This window comes from Lycorma delicatula, chromosome 10 (assembly GCF_047948215.1).
Source record: "Lycorma delicatula isolate Av1 chromosome 10, ASM4794821v1, whole genome shotgun sequence".
Classification (NCBI taxonomy): domain Eukaryota; kingdom Metazoa; phylum Arthropoda; class Insecta; order Hemiptera; family Fulgoridae; genus Lycorma; species Lycorma delicatula.
Genome location: NC_134464.1, coordinates 83,500,836 through 83,527,052, shown reverse-complemented (window position 1 = coordinate 83,527,052; position 26,217 = coordinate 83,500,836). Strand labels below are relative to the sequence as shown.

The 26,217-nt window shown below is 29.9% G+C and overlaps 1 protein-coding gene across 1 annotated transcript in view; it reads right to left on the bottom strand.

Moving 5' to 3' along the window:
* The window catches only part of Lmpt (four and a half LIM domains protein limpet), a 913,540-nt gene that overhangs the window by 723,091 nt on the left and 164,232 nt on the right, over nucleotides 1-26,217 (bottom strand). The gene's annotated exons all lie outside the window — the stretch shown is intronic.

Here is a 26,217-nt window from a genome sequence, read left to right as displayed (position 1 = left end):
GTGTTCCGACTCGTTGGCGGGTTAATACTGTTTAGCAAAGACTCTAACATAAGATCATCCGGACTTGACCTACAGAGACAGCGGGAGATTGGCGGTAAGATGCGCTAGGTAGGAGGGTTGGTGGGGGACGGCGGTTGATGTATGGAGGGACTCGTCTGCTACAAGAGGAGCATAGGTCAGAAATTAAAATGCAATGAGATGGGAAGCTATAAAAGAAAACGAAAAATGAAATGAATATATATAAAGATTCAATCTTTACTAATTTATTTATGCGGTTTTTGTACAGAAAATATATCACAACGATCTCTTTGTAATTTTTATTTATTACGCAGTTATTTAATACGAATAAATAAAACTTTCGAACAAATGGTTTACTGTACGTATGAATACATCAGTTATATTAAAATAAAATATTTTATAGACATATAAAGAGTGATGTTCAAGTACGAAAACGGCTTCATATTTCAAAACTAAGGAAAACTAGGAGGTAGAAACAAGCGCGGAACTACACAGTTACAAATTACTAATTTATAATATGTTTGAAATTTAATCCAGAAAAATTTCGGTTTTCAGATTTCAACAGAAATATTCATATTGACCATCCTTGAATCTATTTTGACTAGTTTCGACGTGATGTCTGTACGTACGTAACATAACTTAAAAACGATTAGCCGTAGAATTTTCAAACTTTCGATTTAGAACTGTTGTAACATCTAGTTGTGCACCTTCCGTTTTTAATGAAATCGACTTGACTAAAAATGTACAAAAAAAGCCCGAAATGCAAAAAAAATTAGATGTTGTACTTTTTCTTAACTGCAGTAATAAGCCCTCACTGAGATATTTCAACGATATATCATAAGTGGTAGTTCACTGGTTCGAGTTATAGCCAAACAAAATTTTAATTAAAAAAATATTTGAGTCTTACAAGGGGTAGGCGCATCGGTTCGAATCCGACATTTCGTCTCTCTTTTAACTTTTTTTTTTTAATTTAAATATATTGATTTATTAATAACTATTAACCTCTGATTGTAAAGAAATTTTTACAATAAATAATAACTCAATAATAAGAATAAAAAAAATCAGAAATTATTAGTGAAATAAAATTTCATGCATTTTTAATTTTAAAAATTATGTGTATATGTAATATAATAGGCGTTCGATAAAGTCATGTGGTGTCCGTAGCAGATTTTTTTAAACACAAAGTTAGTTGTGTGATAGATAGTTTTAATGTTATGTCTTTAAGAAAAACTATGGTGTCTCGATAAATGCCTTTGTTTTTAAGTTATAAGCGACAAAATATTGGATAAACAGAAAAATCGCAATAGTAATAAAACGAGATAAAACCGTCCCGTAGTACCTTTTTAAGTTTCCTATTACCTTCAGAATTACATCTAATAACGAATTTTAAACAATTAATGTTGGAATTAATAGTCCAAACACTAATAATTTGCAATGCTACAAATTAAATGGCTAGTTTAACTGAAATTATTTACTTAAATTATTATGTTATTTAATTTTAAAATTTTCAAATTTACAGTAATTAATCAGCTGTTACTTTACAACAAAACAATTTATTAACTTACATTTTGGTTTCTTACTTCATCATATATGAGTAAAATTTAAATGTCTCTAAATCGATTACGTATTGGAGTATTAAATTTTACGGGTTAAAATCATTGTTTTATAGTGAAAATTGAATTATTTTCATCGTTTATTCATTTACAGAGGTTATCACACTTATTTTTCTCATAGATCACTTTCAAAATTTTGCTGGTTCCGGTGGACCCCCCTGCAGGTAAGTACTTACTACTTTTTCCGACACTGGCAAACGCTAACATCTATTCACTTTACTTTTCTTTTCGAAATTCCGGAAACAAATGAGTAACGTTTATCCTTGGCAATCGTATTTATATTAGTAAAGAATCAAACAAGTTCATGCAAGATTGCTAGCACACACACCACAAATCCCTTTGCACGTCTGAACAAGCGTTGCGGACGGCGGCGAAAGCGGCGGCGCTTTGCAAGTCTTGACACGTTCGTTGTACTGAATGTGGAATATGCAAGTTTTTACAAGTAACAGTCGCTGAGCTTCTCAAAAAAACATTATCTGCCTAGATTGATATGCAAAGTCAAGCCAACATTTTAGTTCTTCACTATCGAAACCAGATGAATTTTCGTGGACCCCCGCTTACGAATTGTGAACTCCAAATTTTTTGTCACGCCAACGTAGACCCCCGACGAGTCTCCCGTGGACCCCTGGGGTCTACCTGGACCACTTTGGGAATCAATGATTTAGTATTATCAAAAAATAATGCATCCTTCTAATATGCATCCTCCTAATGATCCAAGGAAATCGAAAGAAAAACTCTGTGGATGTACGGGTATGGTGATATAGTACGGCGTTTACAAGTTTGATTCAATTTGGTTGATTTTAGATGGGGATAAAAATGTCAAACAAAAGTAGTAGTAACTATAACTGTATGTAGATCTGCACTTCTTTCCACCACGAACTGTCCCTCAGTTTTGAAATATGAAGCCGTATCAATACTTAAATATCACCTGTGAGTATGTATGTATAATATAGAAGAACATAGGAGTGATTCATAATCAACGCCCAGCAAAAACTATTGAAAATAAATTGATGAAAATAGGCCTACACGTTCTTCTTCCGGTGTTAAGTATACACTGAGAAAGGATTTTTTTGAAGATCCGAGTTTAAAAGGTAAAATGGGTTTTTGAATTTTTTTTTGAAACATTGTTATTTTTTTTTTTTATTTTTCGGTAATAAATGAAGATATAACTTGATTTTTGGTGTGGGTAATCTTCATGTGAATATTTAAAAACCAATTTCTAGATTTTTTTAAATTCGACCTTGAAAGGGGATGAAAAAAGATTTGAACAATACTTGCAAATTTTTCCCATATCCGACTATTGTAAACGAGATATTCACAAAATTTGGCTTTGCAAATACTCTTCAGATAATTAATTAAATACCACTTTCAGGTTTTTTGAATTTTATTATTTTCAGAAAGAAAAAAGAAAAATTGTTTTTTTTTACCTTTTACCGTTTTAAACTACAGGTATTGAATCAATCTTTATGAGATTTAGAAAAACTGTGATAGTAATTTATGTTTGTAATTCTGATTATGTATTTTGGGAGGAAGCCGCGACAGGAAATCTAAAAATAAATTTGTGGGTCCAGTTCCGACCAAATTGTAGTCCAGAAGAAATTACAATAAATAGGTAATTTTTATAAATTGAACAGAGTTTATTTATTACTTGTCATTAATATTCTCACAAGCATGAGTTTAATGAACACAGAGGGATGTCCAGGGGGCAGAGCCGCTGGCTAGACGGGAAGAGCGAGTGAAACTAGCCCTGACCACGACGGGAAACACTAATAACCATAACGCGGGCGAAGCCGCGGGCGGTGAAGATACTATTATATATATATATATATATATATATATATATATGTATACAAACATTTAAATTAGTAAATGGAATAATAGTGTTTGTCATTATCTAACAATGTCTTACAAATATTTCCAGTGAAAAATACACAGACATCATTTCTGTTTATGCAATGGTACCGCACGAACTGCAGCGAGAATATCATCAAAGATTTCCAAATAGGAGGATTCCATCCTACAGAATCTTTGCTTGGTCGTTTATCTCAGATTTCTCGAAAACCACAGAAAATACGGTATTGAGACCTATTTTTTCCTTCTATTTTTTATGTCCAATTTTAAATAAAAAAACAGAATTTACTCAAAAATTTGAAGTCCCAAAAATTACAACCTGACAATTTTACCAAAGGTTCAGAAATAAAGGTGAAATCTTTCGCTAGGCGATACTCGCTAAAGAAGGGGTTCCGAATTTATATTTATATGAACTTTTCACTTAATTTTCACCAGTAGAACATATTCAAAAAATTTGTTACTTTCTCGTGAATCATCCAGCAAATTATTTAATTAAAAATAGTCAATTGTTTTCAAGAACGCAAACCTATTTTCCATTGCGTTTTTATTCTATTGATTTTGTTTTCTTTATTGATAAAAAAAAAATTATAATTAAAAATAGATTTTTTTTTTAATTTATATTTAAATTCGTTTTTTCCAGTTGCAGAAGAAAAAATCAACATAAAAAAGTAATTTTAAAAATTCAGGAATAATTTATTAGAAAATAAAATGTTTGTTCGTTTTGCATACAAAGATGAATCTTTTCCACACAAATAATTAAATATTGTCATAAAAGCACGTTAAACCACTGTTGCTTTTATAACTACGTATAGAAACTGCGGTATTTAGAATATTTTATAACAGAATTCATTATAAAACCAAAATATTGGGATAACAAATTACTTTGCGTACCTAAAATAAATATCATATTTTACAATAACAATTATTTGATATTAAAAGAATTTTCGTAATAAAAAATAACGATATTATAAAATCAAAATTTTAATTAATACAATACATAAATATTTATAGATTTCTTATATTTTGAAAAATCAAATTTCCATTTTTACGAAATTATTTTTTTCATTTAGAAATATTACGAATACAATCCATATAATCAGACATTTCGAGTTTCTTTTTTTACCATAATTTAAATAAATTTAATAAAAATTTATTCTATTATTTTCTTATATAATAAAGTCAAATACATTTTTTTTCCATGAAATAATTTTTTTTTTTAATTTTGCATTTTTAAATATATTTTAATCATTATTAACTGTTTCACCAATTTGGTAATTTTAATATATATATATAAATTAGTATATGAAAAATTAGTTTTTGTTCAGCTCTCAGATGTACGCATCATAATTCTACGGATGGACGGGGGTTTCCTAAAAGAATCGTAAGTCTTGAATCAGATGGTTTTTTTTTATAATTGGAAAAAAACAATTTCTTCCAATATATACAATATTTGTGCTATTCAACACAAAATAATGTCCTGATCGCATCCCGGATTATAATTTCTTTATCCTCTAAGGATGATATAAATATATCTTCCCCAATTCACCCATTTTTACAATCAATGATTCTCAACAATGGTATTCTAAGGATTTTTCCTAGATACGAAATGGATAAGGACGCAAGTAAATTTGTAAGGCCCTGTGACCTTGATATATATCGAGCTGTGCGGTTTTATGAAAATGGCTTTGATTATAAGCATAACTAGGATTTTCTATCCAGTAGTTGTACAAAAAAAAAAAGAAAACAATCTGGAATTGAGTTACTTATGGGATTACGCCAAACCTTTTTTAATTCTTCAACTATAATTCAACCCAATACCCAGTTTTTACCCAAAACCCAGTACGTTTATAATCAACTATTTTCCCTTGTAAAAAGAACACTGTAAATCATATAATGAATTCTTTATCACAGAAATGGATAGATTAGTTTTTGTTTCTTTTTTTAAGGAAATTAACTAATTTCCCTAATAAATGTAACATGAAATTTTTTTAGAAACAACTATCCCACTTTAAAAATTGAAGATGTTTCACATCAGGTCGTCTACAACCGTTAATTTGTAATATCTAACATAATAATAGTAAAATGAAATTACTTTGTTCACACACACACACACACACACACACACACACTACCATCCTTCGTCGTGGTTTTGCCCGTGTTATATGCCTGCAAAACTTCACAAATTGTAAATAAAAACTTATATAAAACTGGATAAATTTAACGAAATAAACAGGGTATATTTTGGTGTTACAGAGTCAAAAAGGTATAAATTATTAAAAATCAATACAAATATTATATACCACATGATAAATATATGGAGTCGTTTAACTTAGCAACCTGCTGCGAGCCCAACTATTCTAACTGCCAATATACTTGTAAGAATTGCTTCAAATCAGCGACCATTATCTAAATTAGCCTTTTTTTCGTTCAATTAAGTTCAATTGTGGTTGTGTGTGCGCGCGCGCATATATATATGTGTGTGTGGGCGATTCATATGCATATAAAACCGCAGCATTTGCAATAATATTCTAAGAATAACTGAAGATGAAATTTTAAATCGGTTATAAGTTTATTTTTTTTACAGTACCATTTTGTCAGTTTAAATAATTACTATTAATTGTGTTAATATTATTTTTTTTTATTAAAACTTCAAAAAAAATATACGAAAGATCGGCTAAAATTATTTCAGATTTTCGACTTCTTTATTTAACAATACCACAACGCGCACTACATATCCAGTCCCAGTGGTATGATCAGAGTGAGTCACTTTTAAAAAACTGAATATCACCTGAATTTCTCTGGGCTTAAAATGCTAATATGCAATAATTATTTGAATTAATAGAGAAGGCAAAGAAAACCATTTCACTTCTCACTTTCCTCAGTATACCTGGCTTAGTTAGGATGGTTGTTATTTTTGAAAACTTAGTTTTTGTGACTAAAATATCTACCACCACTTTTCCTCTAATATATATATATATATTAACATCTCCGTCACGGCCATTTTTTTTTTTTTAGTCAAGTAACCGGAGGCAGGTGCAGACAATCGCGTTGCAGTACAGTGGCAATGGCTTATTGGTTATGCTGCCGCGTCATAAACACCGTCGACCGCATAACAGTCTAAATTCAAAAATACCCGAAAATGGTTTTTCGGGTATTTTTCGGCCCAAATCTAGTGAATATCTCGTTTAATAAATTCGGAAATAGGGAAAATATACTATCATTGTTTAATTTTTTTTACGTATTTCACTTCTTTCAAGGTCGAATTTAAAAAAAATCTAGAAATTTGTTTTTAGATTTTCACATGAAAATTACACACAACAGCTGATACTTCATTTGTTACCGAGTGATTAAATATATATATAGTAAATTTCATTGTTACTTACTCTATTTTAACCCTTTAAACTCGGAATTTCAAAAACTCCTTTCTTAGGATATACTTACACCGTAAGAAGAAAATATATGCATATTTTCATCAATTTATTTTCAGTAGGTTTTGCTGGCGTTGATGAATCAAACAGTCAGAACAAGTTGCCTTATAGATATTGATATATATATATATATATATATATATATATATATATATATATGTGTGTGTGTGTACGCGCGCGCATCTATGTGTCGTAGGTGATTGAAAAATCAGGCTTGTTGTTAAACAGCCCGGAAAATTACCACTTGCAGAGTAATCATATTAAGCATCATCATTTTGCAATGCGCCCGGCAAATTGGAAAATTATTTAGAATTTCTAATTAGCCTGATATTTGCATTATTGTTTATTATTAAAACTATAAATTATAAATAAATAATGCTCATTTCGCTCGCTAACCTTAAGTAGCGAGCAAAGGTTAGTGAGCGAAGCGTGCGTAGATTAGATTTGGAATATTAGTAAGTGTTTGTATATTATATATATATATATATATATATATTCTACTTTATCCTATAATAAATATCCAGATTGCCAAGTAAGTTATCCTTAACTTTTTTAAAACACTTTATTTTGGAGACTTCATTAAGGACATCCGAAAAAGTAGTCTATCCAATCTTTTTATTACTTAACAATTAAATACGACTAATAAAAAAAAGTTAATCATCTAAATTTTGCATTATCGGAAGTGTATCGAAGATATGTACTGAATCCGGAAGAATTTGAAAACAAATTCTTTTTAATAACAAATATTATAAATAACAATAAACAAAAATAAGAAATAGTTTAATGAAATTATAACCTAACTGGAAGATCAAATAATTTATAATAAAAAAATAAATACGTGAAAATAAAAGCGAGTCAGGTAAACGCATTAAAAACTTATTTTTAGCTCCAACATATGTCGTTACTGAATCAGATGTGTTACATTTAAAATAACTTCTGAGATTTTAAATAGTACCGCTCGAAACGTCTCATTTCCTGTTGTAAACCAACCGGTAAAAGGTTTTTTAAATTAACAATAAAATTACTCTAATAAAAAAATTGTACGATAATGAAAAAAGTAGATTATTTATAACTTCGTTCATTTAAAAATATATGAATGTGTTATTTTAAAATTTATTAAAAATATTTTAAAAGTATAACAAATAATATCTGGCTGAAAAATTAACGATACACATTAAAAACTAACAATAATAACTATTGATCTAATTATAGCAGTCAATAGTTTTTTCTTAACATCTGAGGAGCAATTAATTATTTAATATCTAATTAAAATCAATAGATTATATTCACATCTCAACTAAACGATGTTAAATTGTAAAAAATTGAACAGCGAAAAAACTTAAATTGTAAAAAATTAAGGAATATTCAATAAAATGATAAAATGAATTAATTTTGATCAGGGCAGATCTTTTAAAGAAATACTATTAACTAAGCGTAAAACTTTATAATAAAGCAAAATTATATCTACTAATATTTCTACCAATAGCTCATCTTTCTTGTATTAAACTAAGGTATCCTCCATGAGGCAACCAGCCTACTCGTAAAATATTTAACGAAGTATTGCAATCTACTTCCCTGCAACTTATTTTTCCGCGAAGTAAACAATTTATCAGTACTATTTTGACCCAATATGTCGTTTCACACTTATGTGGTTAAAATTAGTAAAAGATCTTCGACGTCAAAACCGTACTCTACACAAACGTTACCGAGAATATTTCTAAAACGAATATGATAACAACGGAGCCTTTTATCTGAGTAATGTTATCAAAACCAAAAAGGAAGATGGACCTTAAAACTGATCCGACACCTTTAGAGATGGCTGTGCAGAAAGCACAGGGAACTAAGGTATTATGGATTGAGTAATTTCCTTACCGGTCACGGGTGTTTTAAGGCATACCTTAAAACACCATACCATACGCGCGAAGCCTGAGACTTTCCGCGGAATGTGATTATTGCGGGAAGGAGGATATCAAAGAACATACGATATTCATGTGCAATTGGTTCCTGTAGCATAGGGAAGCATGCAGAAGAGAATTCGGCGTGCTTACTTCAGAGAACATCATTAGGAGTTTGCTGCAGATTAACGATCGTGGAATGCAGTTTCCAAGATGTTGATTAAGATGATCCAAAGTTGGCGGAAGAAGTTCAGGGATGAATAATTTCATCTCAAGTCCCCAAGCCCTAAGGTCGAGGTTCAAATAAAGGAAAAAAACTCGCAGGACCTCAATGGGTTTGAGGCGTGGGGGCTAGAAATGGGGATGTGGATGAAGACAAGATATAGGGTACAGTGATAATACCGAAAGATGGACCCGGTATCCCAACCCACCGGGTTGGTCTAGTGGTTAACGCGTCTTCCCAAATCAGCTGATTTGGAAGTCGAGAGTTACAGCGTTCAAGTCCTAGTAAAGCCAGTTATTTTTACACGGATTTGAATACTAGATCGTGGATACCGGTGTTCTTTGGTGGTTGGGTTTTCAATTAACCACACATCTCAGGAATGGTCGAACTGAGAATGTACAAGACTACACTTCCTTTACACTCATACATATCATCCTCATTCATCCTCTGAAGAATTATCTAAACGGTAGTTACCGGAGGCTAAACAGGAAAAAGAAAGAAAGGACCCGGTATCCCATGTTGTATCGAGGGAAGGGTTTTAATGGATAGGCCCTCAAGAGAGAGTCTCATACTATGGTTATTATAAAAGGATTTTCCCTCCACCGACGAAGGAAGTAAGGCTGCCAAATCAATATAATATCAAGTATCTTAAACTCAGAATTATTAGATGATGTAACAAAAAAACTAGTTTAGGAAATATCTGTTTAGATCAATCTTCGAAAATATTTTAAAATATAAAAAATCTGATGTGGACACACGTGACTTCCTTGTACGCCTATTAAATTACATAAACAAATTTTTTTTTACGATTCGAGGTTAATAATTGTTAATAAATCAATATATTTAAATTTTTAAAAAATTAGTTAAAAATGTTAAAAAACTTGTTTAAAATCAGAAGTTCTTTCTTTTTCCTGTTTAGCCTCCGGGAGTGAACGTTCAGAGAATGAATGACGATGATATGTATGAGTGTAAATGAAGTGTAGTCTTGTACAGTCTCAGTTCGACCATTCCTGAGATGTGTGGTTAATTGAAACCCAACCACCAAAGAACACCGGTATTCACGATCTAGTATTCATATCTGTATAAAAGTAACTGCCTTTACTAGGACTTGAACGCTGGAACTCTCGACTTCCAAATCAGCTGATAAGGGAAGACGTGTTCAGCACTAGACCAACCCGGTGGATCTACAATCAGAGGTTAATAATTATTAATAAATCAATATATTTAAATTAAAAAAAAGTTAAAAAAAGAAAAGGAAAAATGAAGTCGAATTCGAATCGATGTGCCTTCCCCTTGTAAGATCCAAATAATTCATTAATTAAACTTTTATTTGCTGTAACTCTGAAACCAATGAAAATAAGTAACACTTATGATATGTCTTTGAAAAGCTCTCAATGTGGGCTTATTAATTCAGTTAAGAACAAAATCCATTTTGTTTTGGATTTTGGGCTTTTTTGATACTTTTGGTCCAGTCAATTGCAATCAAAAGTGGAGGTGCACAGCTAGATATTACAACAATCCTAAATCCAAAATTTCAACATTCTACGCCTAATCGTTTTTGAGTTATGCGAGATACATATACGTACGTATAGAAGTCACGCAGAAACTAGTCAAAAATAGATTCATAGATGGGCAAATTGAATATTTCCGTTGAAATCTGAAAACCAAAATTTTTGCGTTCACAATACTTCCTTTACTTCGTACAATTTCCTTGTATTGAATTACTGAATTGTCATAACAAAAAAAGTTTCGACAACTGTAAGAGAAAAAGGAATTTTTTGTAGAAGTCAACTACTTTTGTCAAAAATTCTTGCGTATGGAAAAATGATACCAATATGAAGAAGAGTTGATTTTTATTTTATTGGAAATAAAAAACTGACATAAATAAATCTAGTGGCGCTTCATAATCACTTTTCTACGTTGAGGTATGGAAATTCTGAAAGATGAGTCACACAATAATTTAAAAAATGTTTATACAGACATCATTTCCTGTACAGATGTCATTACTTCATGTAAATGAAGAAAGAACGTGTGTCAAATATTGTCATTTTTTTGGCAATAGCCTGAGATCAGATGAATTTGGTGTGGGGGGGGGGTTAAGTCACAATACTGTCACGAAATGTGTAGTGTTACAAAACATCTACTGAACCAACGTATAAGTAATGGAAAGAGAAGCGCATAGTATTTTAATTCCAACTATCCACAAGATAATAGCCAAAGGGCGTTACAATATGGGGAGGAAATATTAAAAAAAAATCAGACAGCATAAAATTATCCCACCAAACTCAGCTTCTGTTTTCTTTTCTGTACACAATCCGAGTAAAACTCGTTTAAAATTAATAACAATACCAAGAAAATTTTATCTAAATAATACAACATTTTAAGCAGTATTGAAATATTTCATTACATCCATTAATTTTCGTTAAGAAATAAGAAGATTAACACGCATTTATTGCCGGTTTAATTTATTATCGCTCTACAGGGAATTGATACTAACAATGTGCTAAATATAACCTCTCACATCGGAGATACTTTTGTGTAACTCACCCTGTCCCTCATAAACCCGTAGATATCAAAATTAAGAAGTCCACTATACTTAATTTTTGGTATACTCTCATTATAAATTCGTCAATGCTTTTAAAGCTTAATAATTCGCTCAGATCAGATTACTGATCATTTTTTATTCCATAATCATCTTTCTGTTAGTATTATAATTTTGAAAAACTAAAGAAAACTACCAAAGAATTCTAAATTTAATTATGCAATTAAATATTTCGGGTTAGTTTTAAAGATGTACAGTAAATTTCATATGAAAATTAACTCGCAGCACTTTTTCTTTCCGTAATAATCTATAGCAGCAGCTATAAAATATAGTCTATTTTTCTCAATACTTAAAGGACCAAGGTCTTCGTATCTGTAGTAAATAAAGCATTTTCCACCATAAATTATGTTAACACTACTTCTTATTATGCAGTATTCCGTTTCAGAAAACATGAAAATATTTAAAGATCCGTTTACAGAATCCACTTGTCAGAAAATATTACATTAATTAGTAAATAAAAAATTTGATTTAGACACCACATCAGATTTTGAATTTTTATTTTTCTATTTTCTTTGTACGCCTATTAAATTACACGTATACATTTTTTATTTAAATAACAATTACATAAAATTTTATTTCTTTGATTTATAACTTCGGATTTTTTTTATTGTTGATTATTATTAATTGTATTTTTTTTACAGAGGTTAATAACTATTATTAACTCAATATATTTAAATTAAAAAAAAAGGAAATAAGTCGAATTCGAACCGAGTTTCCTTCCCCTCGTAAGATCCAAATATTTCATTAATTAAAATTTTATTTGGCTATAACTCTGGAACCAATGAAAATAAGTACCACTTATGATACATCATTGAAAAGCTCTCAATAAGGGCTTATTACTGCAGTTAAAAAAAAGTCCAACATTCGAAGTTTTTGGATTTTGGGTTTTTTTGGACATTTTTGGTTAAGTTGATTGGAATCAAAAGGGGAAATGCACAACTAGATGTTACATCAGTCCTAAATCCAAAATTGCAACATTCTACAGCTAATCGTTTTTGAATTATGCGAGATACATACAGACGTCACGCCGAAAATAGTCAAAATGGTTTCAAAGATGGTCAAATTGTATATTTCCGTTGAAATCTGAAAACCGAAATTTTTCGCGATTACAATACTTCCTTCACTTCGTACAAGGAAGTAAAAAATGTTAAATAATTATTATAGTTATATAAATATAGAGAAATAGTAGTAGATAGATGGTAAAAATTAAAAAAAAAAAAAAACTGTTATCAAAAACAGCAGAAACTTTTTTTAGTTTGTTGATTGATTTTAGAAAAATAAACAGTGATCTATTAATTATAAGGATAGAAGTATAAACGCTAATTCGTTATTTTATAATAATCTTAATTTAATGGACAAGGAAAAAACCCTAAGAAATGATCAAAGAAAAAAAATCTTAAAAAATGTTTATAATAAAATTAAACTAACCGATTATAAATATATATTTATAGATGTAACATTAGATGGGATTATTTAGATACGTACAGTTTAAATTAGGTCGTATAATTACAGTAGTAATATATAATAAAATAAAAATTATGATAGTTAAACTGTTAAGTATAAAACCGATGAATGAGTGAAAACGAATTTACTTAAACACGAAAAAAATCTAAATAAAAAGATATATACGAAAGAAATGTCCCAAACGATATTAAAATAAAAATTAACGAAAAAATACCATAAAATAAAATAAAGTTAAAAATTGGGTTAAGTAAAAACAAAATATCATCTAATATATGAGACATTAAATATATATTACCAATAAAGTACACATGAAAGAAATATAGTAAATTTAAAAACGATAATAATAATCAACTCAATTAGTTGTAAGATTTGAACATTTAAATTTATATAAATAAAATTAAAAAAAAAAAAAAGAATAAACATGATACAGAAGAATAATTTCATTTTAAAAATGCGTACGATCTAGGACAAGAAAGCGTCAATTAACGTACGTTGAATAGCACACAAATAAACTAATTTAAAGAACATGATGAAGTCAAAACAACATAGATGTACAATTCTTAACTCTAATACTGACCGTTTTGTTCGTATATGTTAAGCTGAATATGTTTGGCATAATTCCTCTTATTCTATCTATATTTACCCTTTCACCACACCACGCGGTTAAAAAAAAAAATCTAAAAATAAAATATTATTAAAAAGGAAACAAATTAATGTAACATTTGAAAGATATTTTTTAACGAGAAAATAAAAAAATAATTTTTTTCTTTATTATGAAAGATACCGGTATTATAAATTAGGATTAATCAAACGTTTTCCTGCACAGAGAAAAACTGTGTATTAATTTTTTTTCACTGCATACAATTAAAGAAAAAGGAAAATTAAAGTAAAAGGGTATCCATTTTTTAATTTATACTATATTCCACAATTTTTAATAATAAAAAATACTTACGCCACAGTTATAAAACTGTGTCGTAAGTATTTCATCTTGGTTATAAGAGATACTAATCAGAGTTGCTTTCTCTGAGAGTAATAATGTCCATTTTAATAAACTGGATCATAAATACTTTATAAATATTGTTTTTTTTTCCTTAGTTCACTTGTACTATGTTCCTATTTTATTGGGAATAAATTATTATACAACGAATTTTAGACTGAGAATAATGAAAGCGAATAATGTTGCTACTCGTAGATAAATTTAGTTATATGATAAAACCCGTTGCTCTCGCAAAGGCATTAAGCTTAGTTTCTTACCACTATGACTCACTGCAAAAGTGCGTATACAAAATACAAGTTAACATAACCTCAAATTTAGGTTATGTTGTTGTCGGTTGTCAACTTAAATGGTGCTAACTCAGGAATTACTCTCCCGGGTTCGAATCCCGGACACGCATGGTATTTTCACAAACGCTGAACGACTCAACTAATCTTCATCAAATTTGCACATGCACAACTTCACATACACTATAACATGATATACTACATATACATAACAGCATAATAATATGTATAACAATATATGTATATCAGCATATTGAAATTTCAGTAAAATTAAATTAAAATTATGTTTTAAATGGATGGTATTTTTGTACTTCTAATACCTGAAAACGTAAAGAAAATTCAATTTCATCCACCCAATCACATTTAACCGAAAGAAATACCGCTAAAAAAGAAGTTTTTAAATATCTACTTAAGTATTTACAAGTTGTAATAAAATCTATTAACATTTAATATGTTAAAACTTTCTTTTATAAATACATTAAAAATAAATAGTTTAAAATGTTCTTCACAGATCTTTAAACAGTCAGTCTCTGAAGTGAACCGAGTATCTCCTGCAGGAGAAAATTGAATAGACACATAAAATAAGTATACCTTGCCAAGTTTAATTAGAAAAGTTAGAAATATCCGTTGACTTTTTTAAAATTTAATAGAATTTATTGTGAAAAACAGTACAAATGAAACGAAAACTAGTGTACGTCATACTCAGCAATATAACCAAAACCATCACCTCTATTCAACATAATGAACATGATTACTCTCAGAGTAAGCAACTCCAATTTGTGCCTCTTGTATTTCAGGGGCTTTAAGAAGCCCTACAACCAAACATAAAAAAGAAATAAGTAGAAAAATAATGTATCCCTTTCGGTCAGAAAAATTAAAATCATATTACAGTAAGGAAACTGAAAAATATATACAGGTCTGATTTATAAAACAAAACAAAAAAAATTAAGAGATCTATAGATATGTTAAATAGTAAAAATTTCCTTCATAATGGAATTGAAAGTTTCATAAAATATAAAAAATAATTACCATTAAAGATGATTTATTTTACACGGGAACATATTTGAGGTAACTTTTAAATGTTTAAAAAAAAAATCGTATTTTTATAGTTTTGATTTCCTATTGAAATAAATATCGTATAAAAGTTTGTTACAAATAATTATCTATAACATTTTTAAAAATATATGTGTTTGATGTCGTTATCTAACAAAGTTTTGTAAAAAAAAAAGTAACAATCATCCCATGTCAGGCTTATTAAAGAACGTAAAAGAATACAGTTATCTCTGATCGTCTTTTTAATTTAGCCATAATGTTTTAAAATTAGTTTATCCATGGAAAAATACAGGTAATATTTGACCTAACTTTCATTTTAAAACATGAAATAAAGTTAAAAATCATTACTCTAAGAGAAATGAAACTTGATTTCTTTTTGAACCTACCGTGCTTTTATAGGTGACAAAATTAAAAGATTTAAATAGTGAAAAACAACAAATTAACGTACATTTCCTACACTGTAATACCTTTCACTAATATAATATAATAATAGAGATATATTCAAAAAATAGTATAATGTGCCTTCATTAAGGAGGCTCAAAACTTGACAACATGACGGTTAAAAATAATAATCAAGAAATTCGATTGAATCAAGATTCAGGTCATTATAACTAGCCATTTGTAATATCATGCAGATGTACTAACAGGAAAACAAGCAAGTAATCAGGGCAAAGTGAAGAAAACTCTTTTTAAAAATACTAAAATACCACAGTTCATTGGCTTAGCTACAAGTGAAGTGCAACGTACTTCAGTTGTAATACAGACAGCTATTTAGTAGCCATTTTCTATTTATCGTGAATGAAACGTTTTTTTTCGCTTTCATTTTCTACCGAACATACTGTGCATGTTTTTATTATATTTGGCTCTTACAACTGTTTCTTAAAATAGTTCAGCCGTACTATCTTTTCTTTCTTTTTTTTTGTATCTTGAACTTTTAAACATCTAAAGAATAAATATTTAAACATTTCAAAAATATTAAAAAGAAAGACAAATGTTTACTATTATACTGTAAACAAATAAATAATTTAACAGTAATTTAAAAACTTAATAATTTTGTAATAAAAACACTGGTATATGAGTAAATTACCTAATGAACAATCAAAACACCATTTTATCATCAAAATTTTATTTTAATAAAAACCAATAAAAATATTTATAATTCTCAAAACATCAGAAAATTAAAAAAAATAAGAGTAATAAAATTTCCAAGTGAGCCTGACATGAACAAATAATAAAATTGCAATCGCACAAGCATACACATAAAAACATGAATATTGTTACTTTAATATATATTAATATTTTCATAAAAATAACAACATAAACATAATCAAAATATATTTTTAGGATTTTCGTTAATATAAAAATTAACACAGGTAATTAAGGGAAATAGTAAATTTTGATAGCAGCCCTGAGTGAGTGTCTGCACTGAATAACTTATAAAAGCCAGCTCACGGCATCTTGCCATTTAGTTATCAAGAAGTGATGCGCAACGTGCTTTTGAATTTTTTATTTATTTTTTAATGAAATAATGGCTGTAGAGGCTGCGCGTTAAGAAATTCGCCACCACCTTAATTTAGGAAACCACCGGGTTGGTCTAGTGGTGAACGCGTCTTCCCAAATTAGCTGATTTGGAAGCCGAGAGTTCCAGCGTTCAAGACCTAGTAAAGCCAGTTATTTTTACATGGATTTGAATGCTAGATCGTGGATACCGGTGTTCTTTGGTGGTTGGTTTTCAATTAACCACACATCTCAGGATTGGTCGAACTGAGAATGTACAAGACCACACTTCATTTACACTCATACATATCATCCTCATTCATCCTCTGAAGAATTATCTAAACGGTAGTTACCGGAGGCTAAACAGGAAAAAAAGAGAAAAAAGAGAGGTTAATTTTAATCTATTTTTCAGATCAAAAACTATAGCATAGGTGAAAAAAAAAAAAAAAAAAAAAAAAAAAAAATTTCACTAGGATAGGTGAAATCTGAGCGAAAACTTTCACCAGCCGTAACTCGCAAACGAAGAATTTCAGGACTCATGTTTACACGGTCTTTTTTCCATTATTTTCAGAAGTAGATAGATTAACCCACCGGGTTGGTCTAGTGGTGAACGCGTCTTCGCAAATCAGCTGATTTCGAAGTCGAGAGTTCCAGCGTTCAAGTCCTAGTAAAGGCAGTTACTTTTATACGGATTTGAATATTATATCGTGGATACCGGTGTTCTTTAGTGGTTGGGTTTCGATTAACCACACATTTCAGAAATGGACCTGAGACTGTACAAGACTAGACTACACTCATACATATCATCCTCATTCATCCTCTAAAGTAATATCTGACTGTGATTCCTGGAGACTAAACAGGAAAAAGGAGTAGAATAGAGTAGGCAAGTCCCGGGAGATCTCAGTGATGCTCGCTATATAGATCGGCTGTATTGCTGAATGAGCCTGAGCATGCGCATTTCTTATTAAAAGCCCGTGTTCCCCTACATAATTCTAATCATCAGTGCATTCTTCGTATGTTAAAAACAGACTATGAAAATATTGTATTACTGTAACATACATTACTAACGCATGTAATTATAAAAAATGAATATTTAAGCAGAAATAACAATATCTTTTTTCTTTTTAGCCTCCGGAACCACCGTAAGATATTACTGTAGTCTTGTATAGTCTCACGTCGACCATTCGTGAGATGTTTGGTTAATTGAAACCCAACCTCCAAAGAACATCGGTATCCACGATCTAGTATTCAAATCCGTATAAAACTGTCTTTACTAGGATTTGAACCTTAGAACACTCAACTTCGAAATCAACTGATTTGCAATCACGAGCTAACCACTAGACCAGCCCGATGGGCAGAAATAATAATAATAATAATAGGATGTTTTAATATATAGAAATTTTTGTTATAAATCTGAAAAACTCCCGGTTGGTTTATTGGTGAAAATCCTAGTCGCACATCTGCTGTTTAACAGCTTATTTTCGAATTCTAAGGTTCTGAAATTCAAATCCTAATAAAGTTACTTTTATACGGATTTGAATACTAGACAGTGAATAAAGGTGAACTTTGGTGGTTGGGATTCAATTTACAACACATCTTAGGAGTGGTTGGCCTAAGTTTGTATAAGATTACATCATTTACATGTTACACATATCATCCACATCTCATTGGACTTATTGTTTAACATGTAAAACAAGCTGAAAGGTATAAATTAGAAATCAGAAAGTTTTTAAAATCTGAAATTATTTATCGATGATTTATTAATATTCTATTTAAGGACACTGGTTTTTATTTATATCGTAATAGTTAAAAAAACTCACAAAAGTTATTTACATTTTACAACGTACAATCTTTTTTTTAGCCAGTACTTTAAAGTTAACGTATTATAACGATGGACATTCGATATCCTTGTATATGTTTGATTGTCAACAAAAAAAAAGCCTTAAATACGAGAAAAAAACAGTTTCCATCTCAAAGTAGTACTCTTAAAAGCTACAATATTGTATTTGTTGGCCTGTCTAGCAGAACATTTGGTAACCTAAATTCTTTTTATACCTCTGCAATAAAATAAATTTGTTCTCTAACCTAACAGGAAAATTCAATGAGAAGTATTTTAGATAATACTTTGTTTTATGGAAATATAATATAGTAAACTAGAAAAATAATAATAATAATTAAAACAAGAACTCGTATATATTAATAACTTTAAACTGAGACAGTATTTTTTCTTAACATTCATACATTTTTAATATCTTCAACACATTACATCATTGATGGAAATCGTAAAACATATGAAATATATTTAATTGCATCTGAACCAAAATAATAAAGCAATAAAATCGATTTTCCTTTAATAATTGGTATTATAAACTCATATTTTACCATTTTGCAAATCTCAAGATACGGTAGTGTAATTTATCATTTAATTACAAAGCAATATATCCTCTTAATTAACGTTTCAGGTAATGATATATCTTATCGATTAACTTTTTACTATTAAATTATTAACAAACATAGCTAATTTGCCGTCCGCATCCAAATTCTAATCATTCTCTTAATACCCCTTCATAGCTAAATCTATCTATATATATACAAAATGAATGTTTGTCTGTCTGTATGTCTCTTATACCATGTGCCTTCTTATACCATTCATCCGATTGCGATGAAACTTTAGTGAGTTGTGCACACGCTCGCGAAAGTTTCTGAATTTTTTTGGACCCGCTAGGTGGCGCTGGCGTCGAGATATTTCGAAAAATTGTATTTATGGTCCGATTTGCCACATATTCAGAATACATGGAAAGAATTATCTCTGCAAAAAAATTGATCAGCTAGATGGCGCTGGGGTTGAGATATTTAGAAAAAATATATTTATGGACCGATTTGGTTCATATTCAGAATATGAATATTAGTTACGTGAAAAGAAATATTTTTGCTAAATCTATACCCGCTAGATGGGGCCGGTGTCGAGATATTTACGAAACAAATATACAAACAGACTTTTTTATACTATATATATATAAGGCATGTTCGTATGTGTGTTCGCTAAAGACCAAAAAACTAATGGACCGATTTACGCGCTGGCAAAAGGGAAAAAGAGGAAAATGGAAAACGGGGAAAAGGGGAAAGAGTAAAAAGGAAACTTGGAGGGGAGTGAGGGAGAAGTTGGAAAGGGAAAAGGGGAAGGAGAACAAGTGAAAGGTAAAATTTGTGAAGTTCCGTAATGTTCAGTTTTTAATTTTTTATCAATTATCAAGTGCGTTCCATTTAAACTCACTCTCTCTCTCTCTCTCTCTCTCTCTCTCTCTCTATATATATATATATATATATATATGTATACTCAAATCTAGCAATAGCGAAGCACTGCCGGGTCTGCTAGTACGATATAAATGTAACACTCCACAAATACACGATACAAATTTTCCATAAACCTCATGTTACTGATAATATATTCCTTTTTTCCGATTTTTGAAGAAAGGGGAATTTTTGAGATAATTAAAAAAAAAATAAGATAAACATGCATGCATGTACTGAACTTAATATAAAACGGGGTTATGTTTGTAAATTATTGAGAAAATTAACCCCCAAAGACCCTCCTCATAATCACTGAAGATATTGCCCATAACCTATAACCTCAAAATCTTACTAAAAAATTGCCCCATATATACGAGTCTCCGTACAAAATTTCATCAAACTCGGTTAATCCAGTATAAAGTTATAAAAATTCAAACACGCCAACATACGTATATACGTACGTAAGAATATCACTTCCATTTTTTTGTATTTTGGGGTTCCTGGGTCGTGAAACTTCGAGAAATGCAAAAAAAACCCACACTCCATTTTTTGATTGATTACCATACCTTTCTCTTCTTTCAGCTCAGTTCTAGAGCTATAATGCCAGAAAGTATTAACTGTAACACAATATTGCAATTTCAAAAATCTGATATATATATATATATATATATATATATATATATATATAAACCTAGTGGTGTCTGTGAATGTTACTCTTTCACGTATTCAATCGAATAAGCTGAAATGTTTGATGAACATAGTTCTTATACCAGGAAATATTACCGATACGAAACGTTTCAAGATTGTGAACGTTTTATATGGCTTGCGGTAAAAACCAGTTTATCTTCCTTGTCGATATTCAACTTTTCTTTGGCGAAACAGTTGGTCAAATCGAATTCGGAGAACACTTACAATATTTGAAATTAAGTTTTCTACGAAAAAAAAATTGGTTTACCTTTGTCGATATCTGTTTCGGTTACCAAAAAAAGTAGCTTTAAAGGTGGGACGATGAAGACGCGGTGACTCAACCAACAAAGCCACTGCCACTGTTATTGTGTATGCGACGCTATTGGCTGCACTTGCCTTGAGTTATTTGACTAAAAAATATAAAAAAACAAACAAAAAATTTGAAACTTCAAAATTTGAAGTTCGATCACCTCTTTGTAGCGTTTGTCGGGTAACGCTAACAACCGTAAAATACTTTTTTCCTATATGAAGGACGAGAAGCCACTCGTAACTACTATTTTTAACATGGGGGCCGAAAATTATTTTGAAACCCGAATACTTCTTCTCATAACTCAGTGCTGGTCAATTTGTTGCTCAAAAGAAATTACTATACAATGATAATTTTTATAAATTGAACAGGCTTTATCAGAATTATTCTCACAAACATGAAGAAAATGAACACAGTGGAAGTCTAGGGGGCAAAGCTCCCTGGCTGGACTGGAAGAGCGAGTGAAGCGAGAACTGGCCGACAAGAAAATAAAAAAAATTTGATTACGAAACTTAAATTGTTAATTACGATAAATTATAATTTTATGGTAGTCTTGATTTTTTTGCGTCAAACATGAATTTAATAAGGGAACAGTTCGATCGTAAATGACAATAATAATTTATTACCATTCCAGTCGAAGAGTAATTTATGTTCAAATACTAAGGACATTATGAAACATTAAGTAATAAAAATTAAATTAACTGAAACAAAAAGAAAACGTTTAAGTTTGTGCAAACAAGGAAACAAAGGAAACAGTAAACATGAATGATGTTTAATTACAAAACTAAATGTCTGCAAAACAACCTCTATATTCAATCGTTGTTTAAAATCATTAAGCAACACGTCAATAGAAATTATTTTTATCATTATTTTTTATTATTATATAAAACTGTTTACAGAAATGATAAATGGGCTGACGGATTATAATGAAAAAAGCTGACAACAAAGTTGTAATACTTTCCTGGCATTGGTTATTTATTCTTAAACAGTGGGAAAAGTAAGGCTACATGAAAAACGTTACCTAAGATTTCTTATTTTGGGATGAAATTTTCTTGTAAAATTATCATTATATAATTAGATAAATCAAAAAATAAAGTTTAAAAATTCAAAAGATCTGTATTTTTTTTTTCTGCTGCCCACCTTCAAAATCATCTTCTAAGAAAATCTTTTGATTTTTCTACATTTACTATGTTAAATGGAAGAAATTAAAAAATTGTTCCATTAAAAATGTACAACCAATAAAAAATTACCATATATTTTTTTTGTGAGTGAGGAGTGAATTATGAAGAAATTTTATTGTAATATTACTACTAAAATTTTATTATTTAAACTCTTAATAACGTTTAAAGTTTAATAAATCAAAAAAACAATTTGAAAAATTCAAAAATCGATATTTTTAAACTTTGATCGGATCCATCACAGACAATATTGCGCCCAAACTATTTATTTGGATTCATTTGCATTACTACAATGACTAGGAAGGCATAAAAAAATTCGTTTAAAAAACAAGCAATAAATGAAAAGGTAGTGTTTTTCAATTTTTGGGAAAGAGAAGAATTTTGGGGCAATTTTTTTTTAAATAGTAAGATAAGCATGCAACTTAATATAAAGTGGGGTTATATTTGCAAAATTTTGAGAAAACTGAGCCCCGCTCACAGTCCCTTGACATATTGACACCAAAATTTTAAAAACAAATTGCCTCATTTACATGAGTCTCTGTAGATAATTTCATCAAAATCGGTTTACTCAGTTGAACGTTATTATTAAGCTTCAAATAAACCAACACACGTATGTGGAGCACATTACCTTCCATATTTTTAAATTTTTTGGTGGTTCCTGGATGATGAAATGTCGAGAAATGTAAAAAAAACAATACCCCATTTTTTGACCGATTACCATACTTTCCTTTTTGCAGCGTAGCTCAAAGCTATAACATCAGCAAAGTAAAAGAGCTTGATTAACATGTGAAAGCAAACCACTCAACCATATATATATATATAAAACGTTTCTACTTCGAACTCCTCTCAGTGATCTTTTGAAGGATTATTTTCAGCGTTTAAGAAGTGAATTTTATACATACGCAGTTTCCTGTGGATTATTTTTTACTATAATTATACTAATTCATAATTAAGACTACTCAGAAGCCCGTACATGTTATTTCATTTCATAAATACCACGGTACACAAATTATTTATTTTACACGGAGAAACTTGTTTTTAAAGTGCTTGTATATAAGTAATATTACTTCTAATGAGGAGTCGTAAATTTAGTAACCTTCTAAACAAAATGATTTAACATAAAAATAATGACTGTCAACTGTTTTTAAGAATATCATAGATAAAGGTACCTTTTTATTCTTTGAGAAAATATTTAGCGATATGATTTAATAAGCTGAAATTCAGTAAGCGGTATTTCAAGATCATAAATACTTTACAAATGGGGGATTTGAAACAGGTTAATTATTAACGCATATTGGATTACTGGACTTTCTTATCACTTGTAAAGTGCGCCTATCCATGTTAGCGATATATGACAAGTGAGCGGTGGAACACACCAGCGAGTGGTGTATAGCATCACGCTTATTCCGCTCACGCTTTTAGGTTAGTTCTAGGAGCTAGTTAGGACTCTGGTCGCTGAACTGTTTCAAGACTCAGTAGCCGTTTGTGGCACAGATATTTGGTCTTATACTTTAGGGCGACCGAATGGGGTAGTGACGGGAGAAATGCCAAGCAAACCAATCGCTTGTAGAGATCTGCCAGGATTTATCTTATATCTCCAGAACTACTGGACCGATCTTGACCAAACTGGGTCAGATTACTTCTATATATGAGGCATTGATGCTACTAAATTTCCAACTTAAAAAGTCAAAGGGGTGATGCTGTACAGCAACGTCACTCTCAGTATCTCGTTATTTCGCCTAATTAAGGTTATATTTTTCTTAGGCATATTTGTTAACAATTAAAAATTAACAAAATTTGAAAAAAAATTTCGAAATCGCACTCCCACCCAAAAAATGGTTTTAAACTGCTGCTCTATTGTGAAGTCACAGGCGAGAGGTAAATTAAATAAATGAATAATATTTAAAGCGGTCTAGCGAGGTCTAGAACGCGATTGGCACGGTATCTGGAGCGTTAAATCTCGTGGCCACACCAGTCTGCTGACCGTACAAGCGAAATTTGTTGTACGTAAGTTATGAAATTGCATTAGTTTTGTTAGTGCTGACCGTCGCCGCTAGTACCGCCACATCCGCACGAATTAAACACGGTATGCGCACGCACTTTAGGTAGAATCACTGAATTAAATAAACGAAAAAATATTATATTTAAATAAAATTATTAATATTTCAGATTAAGTTGTGTATGTGCGTGTAAGCCGTACTTCAGAAACAACTCACAGCTGTAGGACTTTCCCGAAGCGTGGCTTTAGTCGTGTGACTGTAAAATCCTACAACTGTGTGGTCAGTTTTTTTTTTTTTTTAACATACCTTTCCGAACAAAAAACGGGGGATATATTTCAAATTGAATTACTTTTCTATGGAAAAAAGCCTTCAATGAACGTAAGAAATTTGGTAGAACCTAATGTATTTCACCTATTTTTCCTGTTGACACTTTAATAAAACTGGTTTTAGGTTAAATATAGTTAAAAAAACTACTTGGAGTGAAATCTGTCACAAATTTTGACAAATTCTCAAACAATTAAAGCATTAATTAAAACTTAACACGCAAGAAAATTATTAAAAAAAAACTTTAGTTCGATTATGCGATAAAAATATTTTCGAAGTTAAATTATTTCATATTTTATACATTGCGTTCTGATTACAAGATAATAATACTATTCACTTAGTGAGCAATTTCATGAAATTTAGGCGTTCTAAACAATAACAAGTAATTAACAATAATCGGACAATAAGTAATTAACAATTCATTTTTAAATAAATTTTATAATTATTGTTTATTTTTTACTAAAAAAAAAAAACATAAAATTTTATATAATATTATTAAAAATAAATAGAAACTTAAAATGATATTTTAAAATACTGAAAATTTGAGCATCATGATGCGGAAAGATGCTATATTGTACCACAATACCACATGAAGTGTCATAACATAAATAAAAAAAAACATTAACAAACTCAACGTAATCATCTAGTAACCTATAACAAATACAGCGGTTTGAGTAAAAATTTTAATTTTACGAATAAAATGATTTTTTTGTGTACTGACAATACTCTTAATAAAAAAAAGTTAAAAACCTTATAAGTATCATAATAAGTAACATAGCATTAAGTCATATAACTATAACATGCCAACAACAATAATACAAATTAAAAAAAAAAATAGAGTTAACAAATTCGTAATAAAATTAATCACGTATGTAGAACCAGATCAGATTAATAATAAAATCAATACAATAACAACAAAAAAACTAAAACCTGAATTAATAAAAATGTGACATTATTAATAAAGCTACTATATTTCAACCCACGCAGAAAGACCGCCTACAACAATTCAACGTTAACTACCAGGACAACACCTACGTATTGCAAACTGCCTATCCAGCAGGCGCTTTCTACATAAAATTAAGAGGTAATCGTGCAGTGTATTACAATCTGCTGAGTGAAAAACCATTCTTAAAACTACCACAGTAATTTCGATCAATTGAACACCTTTTTTCTCTCAGTATTATTTTTTATTTCATTATTTTCTTTGAATTAGCGTTAATATTTACACTACAGTTACAGAATAGAACATGATTGTTATGTCAACGTTTATTAACAAAATACACGAAAGAACAAAATCATTTTTAAGAAAGGTTTTAATGAAAATTTACTAAAACATACACATTTTTTAGCCATCAAAATAACGTTGGTAGTATTTTAAGAAAAATACAAAAGTGGGAGGGCTCCTCATCATTAAAAATAGCGAGGAGGGCAATGATATTATTTTTATCTATCATTTTTAAAAGTTACACTCTTTTTATAACTACACTCATTTTTTTTGTGATGTT